Here is a 21,417-nt window from a genome sequence, read left to right as displayed (position 1 = left end):
TGTGTTTTTAGCTGATTTCCATGTCAAAGTATGTTTAACTGCAGACTTAAAGCTATTCACTCTGTTGTAAAATGTTCCTTTCCATCTGTCTTTTTGATGGCAGTACTTCCCACATCAATGAGTTTGAAACCATAGAACTTGTTGTCTCAAGCCCTTTTCATCTGTGGTTAAAGTATCTGGAAACATTTGCAGGATCTAAAGAACAAAGTTCTCCTGCTGTCTTCACTTTGAAGTCCTCTATATTTCAGTTTGCTGCTCGCAAAACTTTAAGTAGGTCATGCCAGGCATACTTAGCACAACTGAATGTCAGAAACCAAGTGCACCTAGATTTCTCAACATACACTTCAGTTCTCCATGACAGTGATACCAATACTCGTTGGTGCCAGGTCAGCACGCCATCAAATTCATCAGGTTGTACTCCAGGTTTTCATCCATCCCATGCACTTTGTCCATAAATTCCTTTGCAGACAGATTTTGAATATTAACACCTGTTTCAGAATATGGTTACCAGTATATGAAAGTCCAGACTACTCACTCTCAAACAGGATATGTAACATGTAGGGAATACTTTGTTGACATCTTGGATCCCCTGAATATAATCTGATTGACCGGTATTCAGCTGTAGGTATCTATTCAGGACGCTCATCAAACCGGCCACATTCTCCAATGGGAAACAGCTGTGATAAACAGTGAGATTCTAAACATTTCTGCCACACACTCATGGGAGTTCCTTATGTTTGTCTCATTTGAAAGAGATCAATAGCATCCCTGACGACTTCTTTAAAATAGATGCTGTAGTGTTTGTAAATCTCTTCTGATCTGGATCGATCCACTTTTTTAATCAGTCCTGCAGAGTCCTCAGACCCCCTTTGGCCTCCCCCCAGATTGTTCCATGAGTACTGGGCTTGGCTGGCCTGGCCTTCGTCCCCGCTGCTCCAAGGGCAGAACTATGCTGTCTCTTTGCAGGGGCACCTATTGTCCGTCTCTTCGCCCTGTGCGCCTACTACAGCCGCTCCGTGGTATCCTTGATCCCCCGATGATTGCCCTTCTCCTAGATTGCCCGACCGGCCCCCCTTTTTTTCTTTAACCAATGCTCCACCACCGACTTTTTGCCCCGTCCTTGTTCTCTGACCCTGGGATGCACAGTGCCTCTGGCACTCCTTAAGGCTCTAGCTGGATCACCTCTCCACCTTCCCTTGGAGGGCCTGCACTCCTATGAATGTGCCCCCTCCGATGCTCCAGTCGTGGAAGTGGGCCTGGGATGATGGTGTGAGAGACCAGATGGTCGACTCTCTTTTGCCTCACCATTTTTCGCTTCACCATTTTCAACGACGGGGCCCCCGTGGTGGCACACTGCTCCTAAATCAGTCCTCCCTTCTTTCAGTAAAATGGCTGTGGCACCCTCTTAACCTGCATCGCAAGATGGCTCCTGAGGTGGCACCCTGCTAATGAATCAGTCCTGCCTTCTCTTCAAAAAGGCCGCAGCCTCCCCCAACTTGCACAACTTGATGGGAAGTGGCGGCGCTTTCTGTGCAAGACTTTCCCGCACCCCACACCTGGACTACCTCCTGGTCCCCTTTTGTTGATTTGTCCCTTTCTCCCAATTTTGGCACCCCAGGTTTTAATGCTTGCTGGCTATCGCCCCCGCCCCCATCAACCTCATATATTTTCCTCCCTTGGACACTGAGACTAAGGCAGGCTGTTGATGCCCGTATACATGCGCCTATGCTTCCCTACCCTCCCTGGCTTCCGCCGTTAACTGATGGTTTATTTCACACCTTTTGGCCCTAAAGCCTCGAGCCTCCCTGAGATTCCTCCCTCCTTCACAAACATATTATTCGCAGCTTGTGGTCTTGGTAAGCGCAGCAACTTTCTCGCTTTGTTTGTTGGCGCCCTAGCATTGTCACTCAAACTGCCTCCCTCATGTCCTGCCTCCCCTGCACACCTTTCAGACCTGTCAAATCTCTAAAAAACTTACCTATAAAAGTGGGTATCCCTCCCATCTTATATTATCTCCCCCATTTCACATAATCTCCCCATTTTACTTTAATCTCCTTCACCTCACTCCTTGTTGTCCCTTTTCAGCTCCATTTCTCTCCTTTCCCCCTTTTCTTTCCTCCCCCCCTTTCCTCCAAACTAATTGACCATCATGCCCCATCCTAATCCCACTCCCACATCCCGCACCAACCCCGCGCTCTCACCCCTTAGCACCACCCTCACCAGACACGGCCCTAACTCTTGGTCCATTCCCTACCCTCCCAATCTTTCAAAAAATGCCAAGAATTTTTTTAAACATAAAGTACTAATCCGGCACCCTGAAACGTTAATTGTTGATAACTACCTCAGCTTCACGTCCCCCATATAAATCAATTTTCAACTCTAAATGTCCCTCCAAATGGAAAAGCACGTTCCTACGTCACCTCCCAGTCACTAAATCTAGCAAAATTCCCTACGGTTTCAGACTCTCTACTACTCCTTCCCCATCTTTCCCAGTGAAATCGACATCTCCATCTTCAAAACTGGAAACATCCTCATACAAGCCTCTGAACACCACCTCAACATTTTCGAACATCATTTTCACTCTCTGTCCCACCAGTTATCCTCACCTACTCCCCTTCCCTCTAACCCTCAACCCCAAAACCCATCCCTGCACTCCCCTACCTCCCTGACAAATGCCTTTCTCCCCCTAGTCAACTCTAACCTTAATGATATATCACTTTCTCTGACTTCTTATCCATTACCCAACCCAGAACCCTCCCTCCAAACTTCTCAAACCCACTCATTATCTCCTATGCACTCCAACTACCGTTACCTGCTGACCCTTAGCCCCACTTCTAACCCCTCCCCTTCCTCCCTTCCTCCCCTCCTTCCCCATACCATTACACTCCCACCTGACCCTACCCTCCCGCCTCGATTTTACCCTCTGCCCCAAATGCTGATGTTACCTCTCCGATAACCCTGTACACTCATTCTTCACCTCTTATTTCATCCCCTACCCCTCTAACTGTCCCATCTCTCTCCATGCCCGACCCTCCCTCTCACTGCCAGTTCACCCCTCTCTCCTCGTCCCAAACCTCTCTCCCCCTCCGTACGCCAGACCTCCTCCTCCAACCAACTCAGAACACACCTCCCACCCCCTCTTCCTCAACTGCGGCCCACCTCACGCTTCTAACCTAAACACTTTGCAGCATTGACTACAACATTTCCAACCTGCTATCCGAACTTGCCCGACTTAGAGAGGATTTCATAGACTTCAAATCCTCTAACCCTATAACCCGCCCCTCTTGGCCCACCTCACCACACACTGGCCCTCCAAAACTCTCTAATCCCAAAAGCTGGAAATCCACCCCACTTCACAACCGCTCACATAGACCACTTCGCACCTTGAATGACTACTCCACCTCTAACCTCGCAGATATCTGCAATTCCTATCCACCTAAGTCCCCACTTAAGGATGCGGCCCCTCCTCTTTCTAACATCCCTGTTATTATTGGGACCAACAGAATTCTCTCCTCTCCTTGCTCTCCCCAACCGCCTCCGCAACTTACCGCCATCCACACGTGTTTCCTCACCAAAAACAACCCTAAGCCCCTGGCCTGCATGCTTGTGAACTGCCGCTCGGCGGTTCGACATGCGACTGAGATTTCCAAAACCATCCTTATTGAAGATACCGACGTAGCCTTCCTCATGGAAACTTGGCTCAAAGATCACTCAACACCCATCCGAGACTTACTCTCCCCCCGGTAATTCTATCCTCAGAAAAGACAGAACAAAGAGAATAGGAGGTGGTCTAGCAATTATCTTTAAAGGTGAACTCCAGCTCTCCCTAGCCAAAAACACAGACTTCACAACATTTGAATACCTTGAAGCAGAACTCAAAATTCAAGGCGCCCCCCCAATACGACTACATAACATCAATCACCCCCCAGGTGAACCTCTTCTCTATGCTTAGGAACTATCGACCTTCTTTCGCAATCATCACTTTCGAGCTCTAAAAATCTCTACCTAGGAGACTTTAACCTTCACTGGAACATGCCCGAAGACCCTAGTATCAAACTTCTCAAAAATCTCCTTCTTCCTTTCCCCAACCCATGCCAAAGGGGCTACTCTTGACGCCATCATCACAAACGATGATCTAGCATCCCTTTCCAACATCATCACTATTGACTGGTCTGACCACCACCTTCATGATCCCACCCTTAGCCCCGCCTGCCCTTCTAAAAACAACAAAACCACAATATTATACAGAAACCTCAATCTTATTCCCCCTGGTGTACTGGAGGCCAAACTACTAACACAACTCAGTTGCACCCCTCCCTCTCTCAATGCAAATGTACTCACTGAGCATTATAATAAAACTGTCACTGAGGTTCTTGATCAACTTGCTCCACCCAAACTAAAAACTCTCAAAAATATCCCTTCCAAATCATGGTTTAACTCAGACCTCAACAATGAAAGACGAGAACTTAGACTGGCAGAAAGAATTTAGAGACAAGAGCCGTCCCCCTCCAACCTCGTCCTCCTGCGAACCGCTAGATCCACGTACAAGAAGCACATTTTCTCTGAAAAGGCTTCTTTCTTCTGTTCACAACTCACGCGTGCCAAAAAAAGACCTAGAGTACTGTTCAACATTATTAGAAACCAAACCTCCCCTGCCCCTTCCATCATGACGGCATCCACGGAAAAATGTGAAGAAATAGCTAACTTCTTCTCAGATAAAATCGTCAAAATTGACCAATCCTTCATTCTAACTTAGATCCCTGCCAACTCCCCATGTGCCCCTGATACTACCTCAACTCCCTCCCCTCTGATCATACCTCCTGCTCCCTCCCCACCCCCACCCCCACTCTCCTTAACCCCTCCTGAACCTTCACCTGAAAACCCTCAGCCCAAAAACAATGCTTTGTGGCAGAATTTCCACCCTTTTTCCGAACTAGAAGTCTTTAACATCCTGTCCAAATTAAGACCATCCTCCCACACTAAAGACCCTCTCCCATCTTCCCTCATCTAAGATCTTAAGCACGTTATTGTCCCCTATTGGATCAATATCATCAACTCCTCCCTCTCCTCAGGGTGCGTTCCTTTCTCCCTCCAACTCGGACAAATCACACCCATTCCAAAAAACCCTAAGGCCGACCCTAATTACCCCAAAAACCTTCGGTCCATCGTAAACCTCCCCATTCTCTGAAAAGCCCTTGAAAAATGTGCCCGTCTGCAATTGGACAAACACATTGATACTTACAACCTACTCGACCCTCTACAATCCGGCTTCCGTAATGGCTGCAGCACTGAAACTGCATTGCTAAACATAGTTGATGACATCCACCATGCCCTAGATAATGGCGAGTCCTGCCTCCTCATTCTCCTTGACCGCTCTGCAGATTTCGACACTGTCAACCATTCAACCTTACTCAATACACTTAAATTTCAGTTCGGCCTAATGGCACCGTCCTCAACTGGTTCAAATCCTATTTTCAACATAGAACACAACAAGTCAAAATCCAAACCGGCTTCTCTAGTTCCACTCCGGTCTCACTCGGTGTCCCCCAAGGATCTATCCTCTCTCCTGCTCTCTTCAACCTATTCATGGAACCCCTTACCCTCATTCTTAAACAAGTTGGTAATAACTATCACCTCTATGCCGATTGTTAGATCTGGGGGTCTCTAGTTGGCAGAGGTAAGCACCTTAGACCAAATAGGGACTCTTGCTTCTAGTCAGGGTACAGGGACACACACGGCAGATAACCCCTGCTCACCCTCTAGGTAGCTTGGCTCAAGCAGACAGGCTTATCCCCAAGGCAATGTGTAACGTATTTGCAAGTAACCACCACAATGACCCCCCTGGTACACCACAAACGTAGACCACACAGGCGCGTATATCAAAAATATAATTTTATCTAATTTCAGCAGTAAAAATCAATTTATCATAGCGTTGCATAGTAATCGGTTTCTTGGGTTTGTTAGGATCATGAAAAGGATAGTCTAAGTCTCTTGAATGAATTCCACAAAGAATATGATCGCAGGCTCTGAGTTCTTAAAACACGGTACTCCGTGGTGCCCTTGCGCTAGCGACTGTAGCGCTCCTCTCCGGCTGTTCCTTCGATGGGAACCAGATGATTAGACCTTACGCGGCAGTCCCCGAGCCCCCACTCTACGCGGGCTGTTCAGGACTTGCGAAGGATGCTACTACAGTCAGCCGGATTCCCTCTCCCTCTACAGACTCACCAGGTTGGGGCCCGGGGTGCGAGGACTCGGCGCGTTGGAAGGTTTCCTCGGTGCAGGGCTCCTGCAACTCGCTAGCGCTGGCCAATCCGGTCGCGGCTCTCTCGTCGAGCCCCCAGTGATGTTGACAGATGTCCCCGGGCAGCAACCAATTGCAGCGCGGCTCCTCCGGCCAAGCCTCCACCAACCACCAATCGGATCGCGGCCTCCTCGCTTCTTCCTCCGCGGCTTTGCGGAGCGAGTTGGTCGAGACGCCGCCGGGCTTCACAGTGGCTCAGGAGGCACCCACGATCTTTGGGGCTGGCAGGAATGCACGTGCCGATGAGCACGCCGATCTCCTTTCCACGGCAGTCGGTTTCAGGCAGGACTCGGTGCAGCGCTCTCAAGCAAAGCGGAGAGCAGCCAGTGCAGTTCACGGGCAGAACAGAGTCTTATAGTCGCAGCAACCTTGACGTCCCAGATTCAGAGTTTGAAGACACAGCACACAGCAAAGTCTTGTTTTAGGTCAAGCAGGCAGGGTCACAGCACACAGCAAAGTCCCTTCTCCTCCTCAGCTTCAGTTGTACAGCAAGGCAGGTCAGCCCTTAGAGCACACAGCAAGGCAATCTTCCTTCAGTCCTTCAGCAGTCCGTCTTTCAGCAGAGGTTCCTCTTGATTGTAGAATCTAAAAATCTGTTGTCAGGGGTCTTGTACTTATACCTCTAAAAGTCTTTGAAGTCTTTGTGCAAGTGGGTCCTGAGCCCGGTCTGATCCAGTTCTGGGTGTTGCTGGACCACTTTGTTTTCCTGGCTTCTGCTTTCTTTTCAGAGTGGGGGGCAGAGTCGTCAGCCGCCCAGCAGGAGGTGGAGCCAGCAGTGTGGCAGGCAGGCACAGCCCTATTCACTCCCAGGTGCTATCTCCTCCCTCCACTCTACTTGCAAATGTCGCCATTCAGCAGAGGGCTGACTCAGCCAACCTCCTGGGGGATCCCCAGCCCCTGTCACTCTCAAGTCAGACAGTCAATCCACAAGCATGCCCAGGCACACAGAAGGGTCAGACAAGAGAACAGCTACTCTCTAAAAAGTACCATTCTCCAACTCAAGATTTAAAAACAGCCTCTCCTAAAAGATGTGTTATTAAATGCTGAGCTCAGGGATATCAAACACTCATGTCTTATCTTGTTCCTATGAGAAGATAGGCGGATAGCCATTGGCACCAGCATCCCCCATGTTAGCCTATGGAGCAAGATAACCTTGCAGCAGTGAACACACAAAATGGCCGTTGTTCACTACCAGAACATGTTACCTGCACTAGTACATGCTCTACCTTTTACATACACTGCACCCTGCCCAGGGGGGTACCTTGGGCCTTCCATAGGGATGACTGACGTGTATAAAAAGGGAAGGGTTAGGCCCAGCCAGTGTGGACACTGGCCAGGAGGACATGGCAGTCCGGGGACTGCAGGCAGGCCTGCGGCGGCAGGCCTGAGACACCATTTTAGGGCTACACAGGTGGGTGGCGCAATCAGCGCTGCAGACCCACTAGTAGCATCTGTCATCACCAGCCCTGGCACACACAATGCACTTTACTAGGGACTTCATGGTGATACAGATATGCCAATCAGGTATATCCAATCAATATGATATTTTACACAGGGAGCACTTACACTCTGGCACTGATTAGCAGTGGCAGAGTGTCCAAAGCATCTAAACCAGCAAAAACGAAATCCAGCACAGCATCAAAAATCCAGGCAGTAGAGGCAAAAGATAGGGGAAAAACCCACACCAAGGATGTCAGGTCTAACACGTGTCCCCTCCAGCTGAAAGTGGGGAGAACTACCCACCCTCTTGGGAGTTCTCATCGCTAAGGCGGAAAAACCTGGACAGACCATCAGCATTGGCGTGTTCTGTACCGGGACGGTGTTCCACCGTGAAGTCCATTCCCTGTAGGGAGATGGACCACCTCAACAGTTTTGGATTCTCACCCCTCATCTGCATTAACCATCTGAGGGGCCTGTGGTCGGTCTGAACACGGAAGTGAGTCCCAAACAGGTAGGGCCTCAGCTTCTTCAGGGCCCAGACCACAGCAAATGCTTCCCTTTCAATAGCACTCCACCTCTGTTCCCTGGGGAGTAGCCTCCTACTAATGAAAGCTACAGGTTGGTCCCCACCCTCGTCGTCCATTTGTGAGAGTACTGCTCCCACGCCTTGCTCTGAAGCGTCTGTTTGCACTATGAACTCACTGGAAAAGTCAGGTGCCTTAAGCACGGGTGCTGTGCACATTGCAGTTTTCAGGGCATCAAAAGCAGTTTGACAGGCCTCGGTCCAATTCACTTTCCTGGGCTGATTTCTAGAGGTTAGTTCTGTCAAGGGGGCAACAATGGTGCCGTATCCCTTAATGAACCGTCTGTAATACCCGGTGAGTCCTAGAAAGGCTCTCACCTCTGTCTGGGTCTTGGGGGGTTCCCAAGCCAGAATGGTATCAATCTTCGCCTGTAGGGGCGCCACCTGGCCGCTCCCTACCTGCTCGCCTTGATAGTGAGGCCTGCCTTCTGCAGAGCCTTCAACACTTCGCAGAGGTGTTGCAAGTGTTCCTCCCAAGTGGACCTGAACACAGCAATGTCATCCAAGTATGCGGCGCTGAATTGCTCCAGCCCGGTCAGTACCCGGTTGACCAGTCTCTGGAAGGTGGCAGGGGCATTTTTCAATCCAAAGGGCATGGCGCGAAACTGGAAATGCCCCTCTGGTGTTGAAAATGCCGACCTCTCCTTTGCCCCCTCAGTTAAGGCAATCTGCCAGTACCCCGAAGTCAAATCTAAGGTGCTGAGAGACCTGGCAGCTCCCAACCGATCCACGAGCTCATCAGCTCTGAGGATGGGGTGCGCGTCAGTCTTGGTGACCGCATTGAGCCCACGGTAGTCCACGCAAAACCGAAGTTCTGGCGGGTCACCGGGTGTAGCAGCTTTCTTGGGAACTAGGACCACTGGGCTAGCCCAGGGACTGCTGGAGGGCTCAATCACCCCTAACGCCAACATCTTGGAAACTTCTTCCTTGATGCTGGCCCTGACCTTGTCAGCTACTCTGTAAAACTTCTGTTTCACAGGTAGACATCTCCAGTGACCACATCATGGACGCACCAATTGGTGAGACCTGGGGTCAGGGAGAACAGGGAGGCGAACTGACCCAACACCTGGCGACAGTCTCTCTGCTGTTCTGGGGTCAGGGTGGGCGAGAGGACCACACCATCCACTTACCCGTCTTGCTCCTTGGTTGCCAGGAGGTCAGGGAGAGGATCACTATCCTCTTCCCCACCATCATCTGTAGCCATGAGCATTGTCACTTCAGACCTCTCAAAGTGGGGCTTGAGTCGGTTCACATGCAAGACTCTCAGGGGCTGCCTAGGAGTCTTCATGTTGATCAGGTAGGTCACCTCACTCTTGCGCTCTACCACCTTATATGGCCCGGTCCACTTGTCACGGAGCGCACAAGGCTCCACCGGCGCCATCACCCACACTTTCTGCCCAGGATGAAATTCAACCAGAGTGGTATTCTGGTCGTACCATCTTTTCATATCCTCCTGGCTGGCTTCTAGGTTCTCCTGAGCGGGCTTCCTGAAGCGCTGCGTCTGGTTGCGGATGGCCAGCACATAGCTGAACAAATCCTGGGGGGTTTCCCCATAGGATTTCTCCCACTCCTCCTTCACCAGTGTGAGAGGTCCTCTAACAGGGTGGCCATACAGCAGCTCAAAGGGGCTGAACCCTAAGGACTTCCGAGGCACCTCCCTGTAGGCAAACAACAGGCATGGTAACAAGACGTCCCACTTCCGTCTCATGGGCTCCGCTAGGCCCATAATCATACCTTTCAGGGTGCGGTTAAACCTTTCAACCAACCCATTTCCTTGAGGGTGGTAAGGAGTGGTGAACTTATAAGTTACCCCACACTCCTCCCACAGAGACTTCATGTACCTAGAGATGAAGTTGGTACCCCGGTCGGAGACCACCTCTCTGGGGAACCCCACGCGGGAAAAGATCCCCATCAATGCACGGCCCACCACGGGTGCTGTGATTGTCCTGATAGGGACTGCTACCGGGTACCGGGTGGCGTGGTCCACCAAGACCAGGATGAACCTGTTGCCTAAGGCAGTCTTGGGGTCCAGGGGCCCTACGATATCAATGCCCACCCGCTCAAAAGGGGTGCTCACCACAGGAAAAGGTTGGAGGGGTGCCACGCACTTTCCTCCGCTCTTACCACTGGCTTGGCATGTTTGGCAAGACTTACAAAAGGTACTGACGTGCTTCTTCATCTGGGGCCAGTAGAAGTGGGTGACAAGCCTGTGATAGGTCTTGTCTTGCCCCAGATGTCCTGCGAGAGGCACGTCATGAGCCAGACCCAGTAAGAAGTTCCTGAAGCGCTCGGGTACCACCAGCACACGGGCTGCACCGGGCTCAGCAAACTTAGGCTCACTATAAAGTAAGTCATCCTCCCAGTAAATCAAATGTTCCTTGGACCCTAGGCCCGCTGCCTGGTCTGCAGCCTGCTGCCGCACACCAATGAGAGAAGGGCACTCCTTCTGAGCCTGGCAGAATTCCTCCCTGGAGGGACCACCCTCTTGCTGCCAATGGGTCAGCTCAGGCAATTCCCCCAGTTCGGCCACCTGTTCCCCTGAAGGTTCCAGGGCATCCCCCTCAGGTTCTGCTTCCTCCTGGACCGTGGGAACCGTGGGGGCCGGTTTCCCGCGCGCTCTGCCCCTTCCTCTCCTGACAGGTCCCTGGGCCATTGTTCCAGGCTCCGGTTCTACTAATCCACCCTTACTGGCTGTCATGGCACGTGTGGATACACAGATCCACGCTGGCAGTCCTAACATCTCCAAGTGAGTTCTGTGCTCTACGTTCTTCCATGGAGAACTCTCCAGGTCGTTACCCAACAGACAATCTACCGGCAAGGCATCACTGACACAGACTTCCAAGGTACCAGAGACTCCCCCCCATGTAAAGGGAACACGCGCCATCTTGCAGAGGCGCACTGAAGTGTCAGCTGCCACTACTGGGCAGAGCACATTGGGAATGACTTGCTCTTCAGACACCCACTGACACCTGACAGATGTCACACTAGCCCCGGTGTCTCTCAGAGCCTCTATCTCCCTCCCATTGATGGTCACCTTTTGCCCGTATTTTTTAGTGTTAGCGGGTATCAAGGTATCCTGGACCATCTCTTGGTCTCCTAAAGAGACAAGGGTCATCATAGCTAATCCCTCTTCCCCACTGGAAATCAAATCCCCTCCCAAAGATACACTAGCTAACCCTGGGACCAGAGCAGCAGCTGGTGCTGGGGGTGTCTTGGGACATTTAGGGGCGATGTGCCCCACTTCCCTACAAGCATAGCAAGTAGGCGGTGGTCTGTTATCCTGTCTGCCCTTATGGTGCCAAGACTTCTTAGGCTTGGGGGCTTGGGACTCCTTTTCTTGGGAACTGTTTTGGGGCCCTTTAGAGAACTCCTTAGTGTTACCCTTGTCCTGACCACCTTTCTGCTGGGGACCCTGTCCACCCTTGGCTGGGATACTTACCACCCCTTTGTTGACCCTGGTGCTAGTCCAGCGGTCTGCCTCTTTAGCAAGCTCACTGGGATCGGTTAACTTGCTGTCTAAAAGATGCTGGCGCAGCTCTGGAACACATAGACTACTCAAGTGCTCCCAACTAATCAAGTGACACAACCCCACATAATCAGTAACTTTGCTGCCCTTTATCCAACCTTCCAGTGCACGCGTGTACATACTCACACACTCCACCCAAGTACTTGAATCAAGCTTCTTGAAGTTCCTAAACTTCTGGCGGTACTGTTCTGGTGTAAGCCCATACCTGAGGCATAAGGCCTCCTTCATAGTGGGGTAGGTTAAGGTACCTGCTGCTTCTAAGGGTGCTAAGACATCCCTCCCAGAGGCCTCAAAATGCTTCCACAAACCTGCCCCCCAACTCTTTTCAGGCACTTCATTCATCTTCAAGGCAAGCTCATAGGATCTAAACCATGCATAGATATCCTCACCCCTCTGATAATTCTGCACCAAATCTTTCGGTATGTATACTTTACCCGCCTGTACTGGTTGTGTGCTGCCACCATTCGGACTGGACTCCACCTGTTTAGCTTTAATGTCCAGCTCCCTCATGCTCAACTCATGAGCCAACTGGAGTTTTCTCTCTTCCAAAGCGAGAGCATTCCTCCTCTCTTCCGCCTTCCTCTCACTGTAAAGGCGCAATTTTCTTTCCTCTGCTTGAGCTTTGAGCTTAAAAAGTTCAATCTCATGGGCCCTAATCCTCTGATTCTCCTCCAGCTCCTCTGGAGAGAGGCCCCGACTGGAAGGGGTGCTGCCAGCCCTAGACGCTGGCCTATTCACTGGCAAATCACTGGATCCAAATCCATGCTCCTGTGCACCGTCCTCTCCAGTCAAATCCTCTGGCGTAACATGTTTGGCCTCCCACCAGGCCCTTAGAGCTTTCTGTAGCTCTTCTTTGTTAGCGCTGCCCTTCACTGGGCATCCTAGCTGCTTGCAGAATTGCTTCAGCTGCTCCTTTTTGTATGTGAGCAACTCCTTTACTTCAAATTGCAATTCCATCTCCTCGCCTACTCAATTCAGAGACATGATGCTTCCTAGGTCTTCCAAAAACTTTGTGCAATATGTAACTGCTAACTAGACTAGTGATGTACAGAGAATCACTGCAGGTCAAGTGCAAATACTGGTTCTAATCCGCACCGCTGACCACCAATGTTAGTTCTGGGGGTCTCTAGTTGGCAGAGGTAAGCACCTTAGACCAAATAGGGACCCTTGCTTCTAGTCAGGGTACAGGGACACACACGGCAGATAACCCCTGCTCACCCTCTAGGTAGCTTGGCTCAAGCAGACAGGCTTATCCCCAAGGCAATGTGTAACGTATTTGCAAGTAACCATCACAATGAACCCCCTGGTACACCACAAACGTAGACCACACAGGCGCGTATATCAAAAATATAATTGTATCTAATTTCAGCAGTAAAAATAAATTTATCATAGCGTTGCACAGTAATCGGTTTCTTGGGTTTGTTAGGATCATGAAAAGGATAGTCTTAGTCTCTTGAATGAATTCCACAAAGAATATGATCGCAGGCTCTGAGTTCTTAAAACACGGTACTCCGTGGTGCCCTTGCGCTCGCGACTGTAGCGCTCCTCTCCGGCTGTTCCTTCGATGGGAACCAGATGATTAGACCTTACGCGGCAGTCCCCGAGCCCCCACGCTATGCAGGCTGTTCGGGACTTGCGAAGGATGCTACTACAGTCAGCCGGATTCCCTCTCCCTCTACAGACTCACCAGGTTGGGGCCCGGGGTGCGAGGACTCGGCGCGTTGGAAGGTTTCCTCGGTACAGGGCTCCTGCAACTCGCTAGCGCTGGCCAATCCGGTCGCGGCTCTCTCGTCGAGCCCCCAGTGAAGTTGACAGATGTCCCCGGGCAGCAACCAATTGCAGCGCGGCTCCTCCGGCCAAGCCTCCACCAACCACCAATCGGATCGCGGCCTCCTCGCTTCTTCCTCCGCGGCTTTGCGGAGCGAGTTGGTCGAGACGCCGCCGGGCTTCACAGTGGCTCAGGAGGCACCCACGATCTTTGGGGCTGGCAGGAATGCACGTGCCGATGAGCACGCCGATCTCCTTTCCACGGCAGTCGGTTTCAGGCAGGACTCGGTGCGGCGCTCTCAAGCAAAGCGGAGAGCAGCCAGCGCAGTTCACGGGCAGAACAGAATCTTATAGTCGCGGCAACCTTGATGTCCCTGGGTTGTCAAACAGGAGGCCAGTTCTTCTCAGGCCCTTGGAGATTCAGAGTTTGAAGAGACAGCACACAGCAAAGTCTTGTTTTAGGTCAAGCAGGCAGGGTCACAGCACACAGCAAAGTCCCTTCTCCTCCTCAGCTTCAATTGTACAGCAAGGCAGGTCAGCCCTTAGAGCACACAGCAAGGCAATCTTCCTTCATTCCTTCAGCAGTCCGTCTTTCAGCAGAGGTTCCTCTTGATTGTAGAATCTAAAAATCTGTTGTCAGGGTTCTTGTACTTATACCCCTAAAAGTCTTTGAAGTCTTTGTGCAAGTGGGTCCTGAGCCCGGTCTGATCCAGTTCTGGGTGTTGCTGGAGCACTTTGTTTTCCTGGCTTCTGCTTTCTTTTCAGAGTGGGGGGCAGAGTCGTTAGCCGCCCAGCAGGAGGTGGAGCCAGCAGTGTGGCAGGCAGGCACAGCCCTATTCACTCCCAGGTGCTATCTCCTCCCTCCACTCTACTTGCAAATGTCACTATTCAGCAGAGGGCTGACTCAGCCAACCTCCTGGGGGATCCCCAGCCCCTGTCACTCTCAAGCCAGACAGTCAATCCACAAGCATGCCCAGGCACACAGAAGGGTCAGACAAGAGAACAGCTACTCTCTAAAAAGTACCATTCTCCAACTCAAGATTTAAAAACAACCTCTCCTAAAAGATGTGCTATTAAATGCTGAGCTCAGGGATATCAAACACTCATGTCTTATCTTGTTCCTATGAGAAGATAGGCGGATAGCCATTGGCACCAGCCTCCCCCATGTTAGCCTATGGTGCAAGATAACCTTGCAGCAGTGAACACACAAAATGGCCGTTGTTCACTACCAGAACATGTTACCTGCACTAGTACATGCTCTACCTTTTACATACACTGCACCCTGCCCAGGGGGGTACCTTGGGCCTTCCATAGGGATGACTGACGTGTATAAAAAGGGAAGGGTTAGGCCCGGCCAGTGTGGACACTGGCCAGGAGGACATGGCAGTCCGGGGACTGCAGGCAGGCCTGCGGCGGCAGGCCTGAGACACCATTTTAGGGCTACACAGGTGGGTGGCGCAATCAGCGCTGCAGACCCACTAGTAGCATCTGTCATCACCAGCCCTGGCACACACAGTGCACTTTACTAGGGACTTCATGGTGATACAGATATGCCAATCAGGTATATCCAATCAATATGATATTTTACACAGGGAGCACTTACACTCTGGCACTGATTAGCAGTGGCAGAGTGTCCAAAGCATCTAAACCAGCAAAAACGAAATCCAGCACAGCATCAAAAATCCAGGCAGTAGAGGCAAAAGATAGGGGAAAAACCCACGCCAAGGATGTCAGGTCTAACACCGATGATACCCAATTGTACTATAAAATCAAATCCCACAGTGATGTATTGCACCTTAACACCGCCCTGACTAATATCCAAACCTGGTTCCAACCATCTCATACTTAATCCAACAAAAACTGAAATCATTCTTTTCTCTCCTAAAAACAACCCTCTCCCCATCCAAGCTTGGATAATCGACCTTAATGCCCTAAACTGTACACTTTCCCTAGCCAAATCAGTAAAATCCCTTGGCATCACTATCGACAATAAGTTTACGCTCAACTCACACATAAAAAATTCGGCAGAAGGAGCACTTTTTATGCTCCAACATCTAAAAAAAAATCAAACCCGTCATTCCAGAGGAAGATTTCAAATCTGTTGTCCAGTCCCTAGTCCTCTCGAAAATTGACTTATGGCAACGCCCTGTATTCATATGTTCTTTCATAAATAGCTACATGTTGCACTCATGTCCAAAGCAAGATACATTGCTCTTTTTGTTCTTTAAGTGTGCCATATCTTATTGCTGCATTTCGTTTACCATTGTTTTGTATTCCATGTACTATCGTCATTCCAATGTAAAGCGCTCTGATACTGCTGGGTGAAGCCAGCGCTATATAAAACCTCTAAAATAAATAAATAAGTCCACTTGATGGTGATGTTTCATTGTCTACATATGTCATATCTTGAACTACAGCAACATTTTTATAATAAACATTATTTTGTACCAGGTATAATATAATATAATATGTATTACTTTACTCAAATCCACTAACTCTTCCCAGATTGTTTTACTCTTTGTATGCACACCATTTAATTGAATGACAACTGGATCAAGATCCTCTCTGTATACAACAACAGTTTCAATATTTTGTTTATAATCTAACGGTAAATAGACCATTCTTTTTTTAAGACTGTTCTGCGGGTCAGTTGGTAAACAACTATAGCCTGAAAATGGATTGCACATTGTATGAGAATGGATTCATGCTGTTCTACTAATTCTAGTTTGTTGGGTACTGCTCCAGCTGGCATATTCTTATTTTCTAACTTATTGTAGCAGAACTTACATACAACTTGCTGTGTGGACAACTCTAATTGTTTTTCTACAAATACATATATAGCAAATTGTTGCCTGTTATCATTGTTCTCTTGTTTACTTTCTGACTACAGAGCAACATTGCAAGTTTGGCTTTTGTAGTAAGAGCATCAACAACAAATACAAACATAGTTTGGTTTCTGGGAAGAAACTGTTGAACATCCGAATCTCTTCTGTGAAATTATCAACACTAATGCTTGTGTTGTGTTCCTCTACACCTTTAGATACCAACTCTTCATTTTCTCTAAACCCCTCTTTTAGACCGAATAAATAAAACTGAAAATCTTAACAAACTTTTTCTACCTCTGCTACTTTACCATGCAAAAGAGCTCTATTCATTTCTCCTAAACACAGGGCAAGAGTTATGACATAGTAAAGCCTCCTAACTAAATTTCACCTTTTAGAGTGGTGAACACCTAACATTCTAAAGTGATGAAAGGTGTTTTGCCACACTTTCTTCTATAGACATGCTAGTGAATATCCCTGTAATTTGTATGTTTCCTTATTTTGCATGGATCTAATCGTGGCAAAATTGCAATTTTCTGTTCCAGAATTTTGCACCGAAAGTTACATAGGAAGCCTCTCATTACATAAATTGATTCCTGCGAACACTGCAAATACTGTTAGAGCTCCATCTGTACGCAGGCGCTTGAGTGTCTTCCCTGTACCTGTTCAGCTATCACTTTCTCAACATTCTAAGGAACTCTCTCCTCTTTTGGAATGGGAGTACCATCCTCATAACAGTGCAGGCACTAGTGTATTGTCTTGAAAGTATCGTTCTTCATTGAACCAAAGCTTAGTACTGGAAGTATGTTTCCATTCACCATGGAAAATTTTGCAAAAGTTACTTATGTTCACAAGTCTTTTCTTTTGGCTTATTTTCCTCAAGCTCACCACTACTTTGTCCAGTGTCCTCGTTCTACTTAGGATTACAATAAATAGCTTCTTCTTCAGGGCAAATGCTTTATCGGCTACAACCTCAACATGCTCCTTTTGTTTCACTGCTTCTCTTCTCCTTTAATACTGTTTCATAGTACATTTGAGCAAAAACAAAATCCAGCACAGCAAAAAAAATACAGGCGGTAGAGGCAAAATGTCTGGGAAAACCACGCCAAAGATGACAAGTCTAACGCCTACTACAGAACATTCTGACTCTTAATTTCTTTAAACTGCCTCTGTCTGTTTGTTGAAATATTTCCTTTCTTATATATTCGTCTTGCTGTCACTTAGGCCCTCATTATGATGTCAGGTAGACCACCACCGACAGGCCATCAAAGGCCATCGTTGCTTAACAACTTGAAAGACTGCATTCTGTTTTATATTTATCTATCATCTACACACAATTACCCCAATGGCTTTTCTAAGAGACACCGTATTACTAAACAATACATAATTTTCATTTCAAAATCTTTTTTCAAAAAAAGATTTGGGGACTTGTGACTCCATTGCAGATCTGCAAAGCAAAAGCACAATATAAATGTGAAAGAGCACATTTAAGATTTATAACTCTCTGTTTGATTTTATGCACATGACAATGGCTCTGTCAGTAGTTTTATGAGTGTCTATGTGTGTGTGTAAGTGGGTACATAAGTCTGTAAGCATATATATCACTTTATGCCTTTGAGTGTGAATAGGTGCAGGAGTGTCTCAGTGGGGGATCTGAGTGAGTATGTGTGTGGGTGTATTAGTCTCTGAGTAGGTCTCTGGATGCATGAGTGTCTGAGTGGGTCTGTGAGATACTATATGTGTCTCTGAGTAGGTATGTGAGTGGGTGCATGAGTGTTTGAGTGAGTCTGTGAATGGGCACATGAGTCTCTCAGTGTATCTGTGAGTAGGTGCATATGTCTCTCAGTCAGTCTGTGAGTGAATGCATGAGTGTCTGAGTGGATCTGTGAGTGGTTGGATGAGTGTCTGAGTGAGTCTGTGATTGGGTGCATGGGTCTCTGAGTGGGTCAGCAATTGGATTTGTGAGTGTCTGAGTGGGTCCATGACAGGGTGCATGAGTCTCTGAGTGTGTCTATGAGTAGGTGCATGGGTCTCTCAGTAAATCTGTGAGTGGATGCATACGTGCCTGAGTGGGTCTGTGAGTGGGTGTGTGAGTGTCTGAGTGGGTCTGTCAATGGGTGCGTGATTCTCTGGGTGGGTCTGTGAGTGGATTCATGAGTGTCTAAGTATCTCTGTGAGTGAGTTTATGAGTGTCTGAGTGGGTGCATGAGTTTGTGAGTGGGTCTGTGGTGGGTGCAAAAGTCTCTGAGTGGGTGAGTGAGTGTGTGTGTGAGTGTTTGAAAGATTATGTGAGTGGGGGTGTAAGTCTCTGGGTATGTGACTGAGCATGTGACTGTGTGGGTCAGTGATTGTGTGAATGTGTTTGAATTTTTTTTAGGTGAGGTTCGCAACTCCGTCACAATGTTAGGGAGGGGCCATGCTGAATGATGCAATGGGACTGCGACTTCAACCACATGTAAAAAAGACATTTACCCATTTTCAGTCTCATAAGGGGTCCTTCACAGAGCGGGATAATATACCCATGGGGTCAGGGTACCCCTACCATGACCCATTCCATATTTTCTAACCGTACTTTCCATCCCCCAGGATTATGTGCAACTTCATAAAATTGCGGCTGCAACTTTTTATACAGGTTGCACCACCCAATCACAGCACTGCTGTTGGTGCGATTTGTCAAGAAATTCCTCGTTGGTGGCGTGAAGGATCCGCGTCCCTAGATGTACAAATTTGGTTATCTTTTGATAACTCTAAAAATGCTGAATGTATTTACAACAAGTAACAAAAAGAACTTGTTCTGGACCAAGAGCTAGCTTTCTGCCAACTTTTGTGTCATTCTGTCCAGAGGTTCGGGCTGTAGTCGTGTTCAAAACTCCTATGGGAATTACCATGGCAGACACACTTTTTTTGACCCCCTCCCTTTTTCTCAATCCCCACCTAACAGATCACCCCAAACCTTTCTATGGACAACTAGAATCACTGATGAACTTTTTCAGAATATTTCATGGAGATTCGTTATAAGCCACCAAAGCTGTAGGCAAGTCAAACAACGCTTTTCCTATGAAAACATGGTCCTAACTATACCCACTTTTTTTGTGTCTTTGGAGAACCTGCTGATTAAGGAAATAAGACAAGTTAAGGTGACTTTCGTCATAATTTACAGTTGCACACGGCATTCATGCACACACCCACCAACTGTTTCAGAACAACCTATCCGCCTTCTTCGTTCGATAGTGTTTTAGAAGGACAGTTTTACGCAATAGCAGATATGGCGTCTCGTGGATGATAGCTGCTCAAGCCCTAACTTGGGTTATGAAGGACAGCTCTGAATCAGGGTCAGAGACTGAGACAGCAGATACAGAGACAGCATGTGAGGACTTTGAGTCATGCTGTCCCTTTGCAAGAACAGTCTGTGCGACAGGACAGTGATAGCAAGTCAGACCAACCCACAGAGCAGGCATGTCAGGTGGCAAGCCCAGGCAGAATGCTTTCTTGGCAGCTCCCCAACTTAGTTCATCTCCTAATTTGTGCCTTTTACTAGCAAAGCTGGATGTTAAGTCGATACGGTTAATTTTGTGCCATGGACTACGTCCATCTTTTTGGGATGTTGACTTTCTTGAGCAAATAATGCAGCAAACAAATTTGCGTGCTGAACAATTTCTGAGGGAACATGGAGGCACTCTCGGGCCTCATTTTAGGACATACAGGTGGACTCCTACTTCATTATAGGAGTTGAAGAAATTTTTTGGGCATTATGCTCAAAATGTGGGTAGTGCATAAACCAACTTTGCTGTCCTACCGGTCTACTCAACAGTTTGGGTAACTCCCATTTTGCATCGTACTGAGCAGAGATATTTTATTGCTTTTGCAGCGCATGCTGCATTTCAATTATATTTCTGCTGCTTTGCTAGGGGACCATCCAGACCATGAAAGATTGTTCAAAATTTAGTCTGTCTTGGAACATTTGTCTGCCAGGTTTCCATATGTTTATACTCCTAGTAAGAATGGAGCCATCAATAAGTCCTTGATACTGTACAAAAGGCAACTGCTATTCAGGCAGTACATTCTAAGCAATAGAGCTTGCTTTGGCATCAAGCTATACATGCTGTGTGAGAGCTCTACTGGCTATGTGTACTGCTTGAGAGTGTAAACAGGGAATGACTCCACTCTAAACCAAGTAGGTTGCCCTCCCATGCTAGAAGTCACTGGGAAGATTGTATCAGAGCTTGTCCAGCTTCTCTTTCACAAAGGTCACAACCTTTATGTGGACAATTTCTATACAGGACTAGAGCTGTTCAGTGAGCTATTCAAAGCTGCTATGGTGGCCTGTGTTCCAGTTTGTTGTCACCGCAAAGTATTCCGGCTTGTGATTGTTTTTAAAAAGCTCCAGAAATCCCAGAGCACTGCATTGCGTTCTAAACTTCTCGCAGTCAAGTTCTTGGCGTAATGTGCATGTGCTCACTACAATTCATGATGAGAGAATTTCTCCCATCACAGTTTGTGGGTCAGATGGACAAGGTTCACAAGTCCACCAGTACACTTGAGTACAAGAAGTACATGGGAAGAGTGAATAAGACTGACAAGGTTATTTAACCATACAATGCAAGTTGTGAAGCTCGCACTTGTTACAAGAAGCTGTTTACCCACTAAATCGAGATGGCCACATGCAATGCATATGTTGTTTATCGTCAGACAACCTCAGGAAGGCTCACGTCTTTTCTTGACCTTCTTCATTTTCAGTCATTGAAAGTCTTACTACTGCAGAAGCAGCAGCCTTCAGTTCATATGCTCTGTAGGACGTGGCAAAGCCGAAGGAGTGACATTTTGCTAATCGCATTCCTGTGAGATGATGGATGAAATGTTTAAAATCTGCCCACCATCATTCACACAGATATACACCTTACTTGGTGAATAGTAGTCATATAAAAGTTTATTTTGGATTACAAATCCATAAAACATACAATAAAATACAACATGCGAC

This window comes from Triturus cristatus, chromosome 3_2 (assembly GCF_964204655.1).
Source record: "Triturus cristatus chromosome 3_2, aTriCri1.1, whole genome shotgun sequence".
NCBI classification, from domain to species: Eukaryota; Metazoa; Chordata; class Amphibia; order Caudata; family Salamandridae; genus Triturus; species Triturus cristatus.
This window is presented reverse-complemented; position numbering follows the sequence as displayed.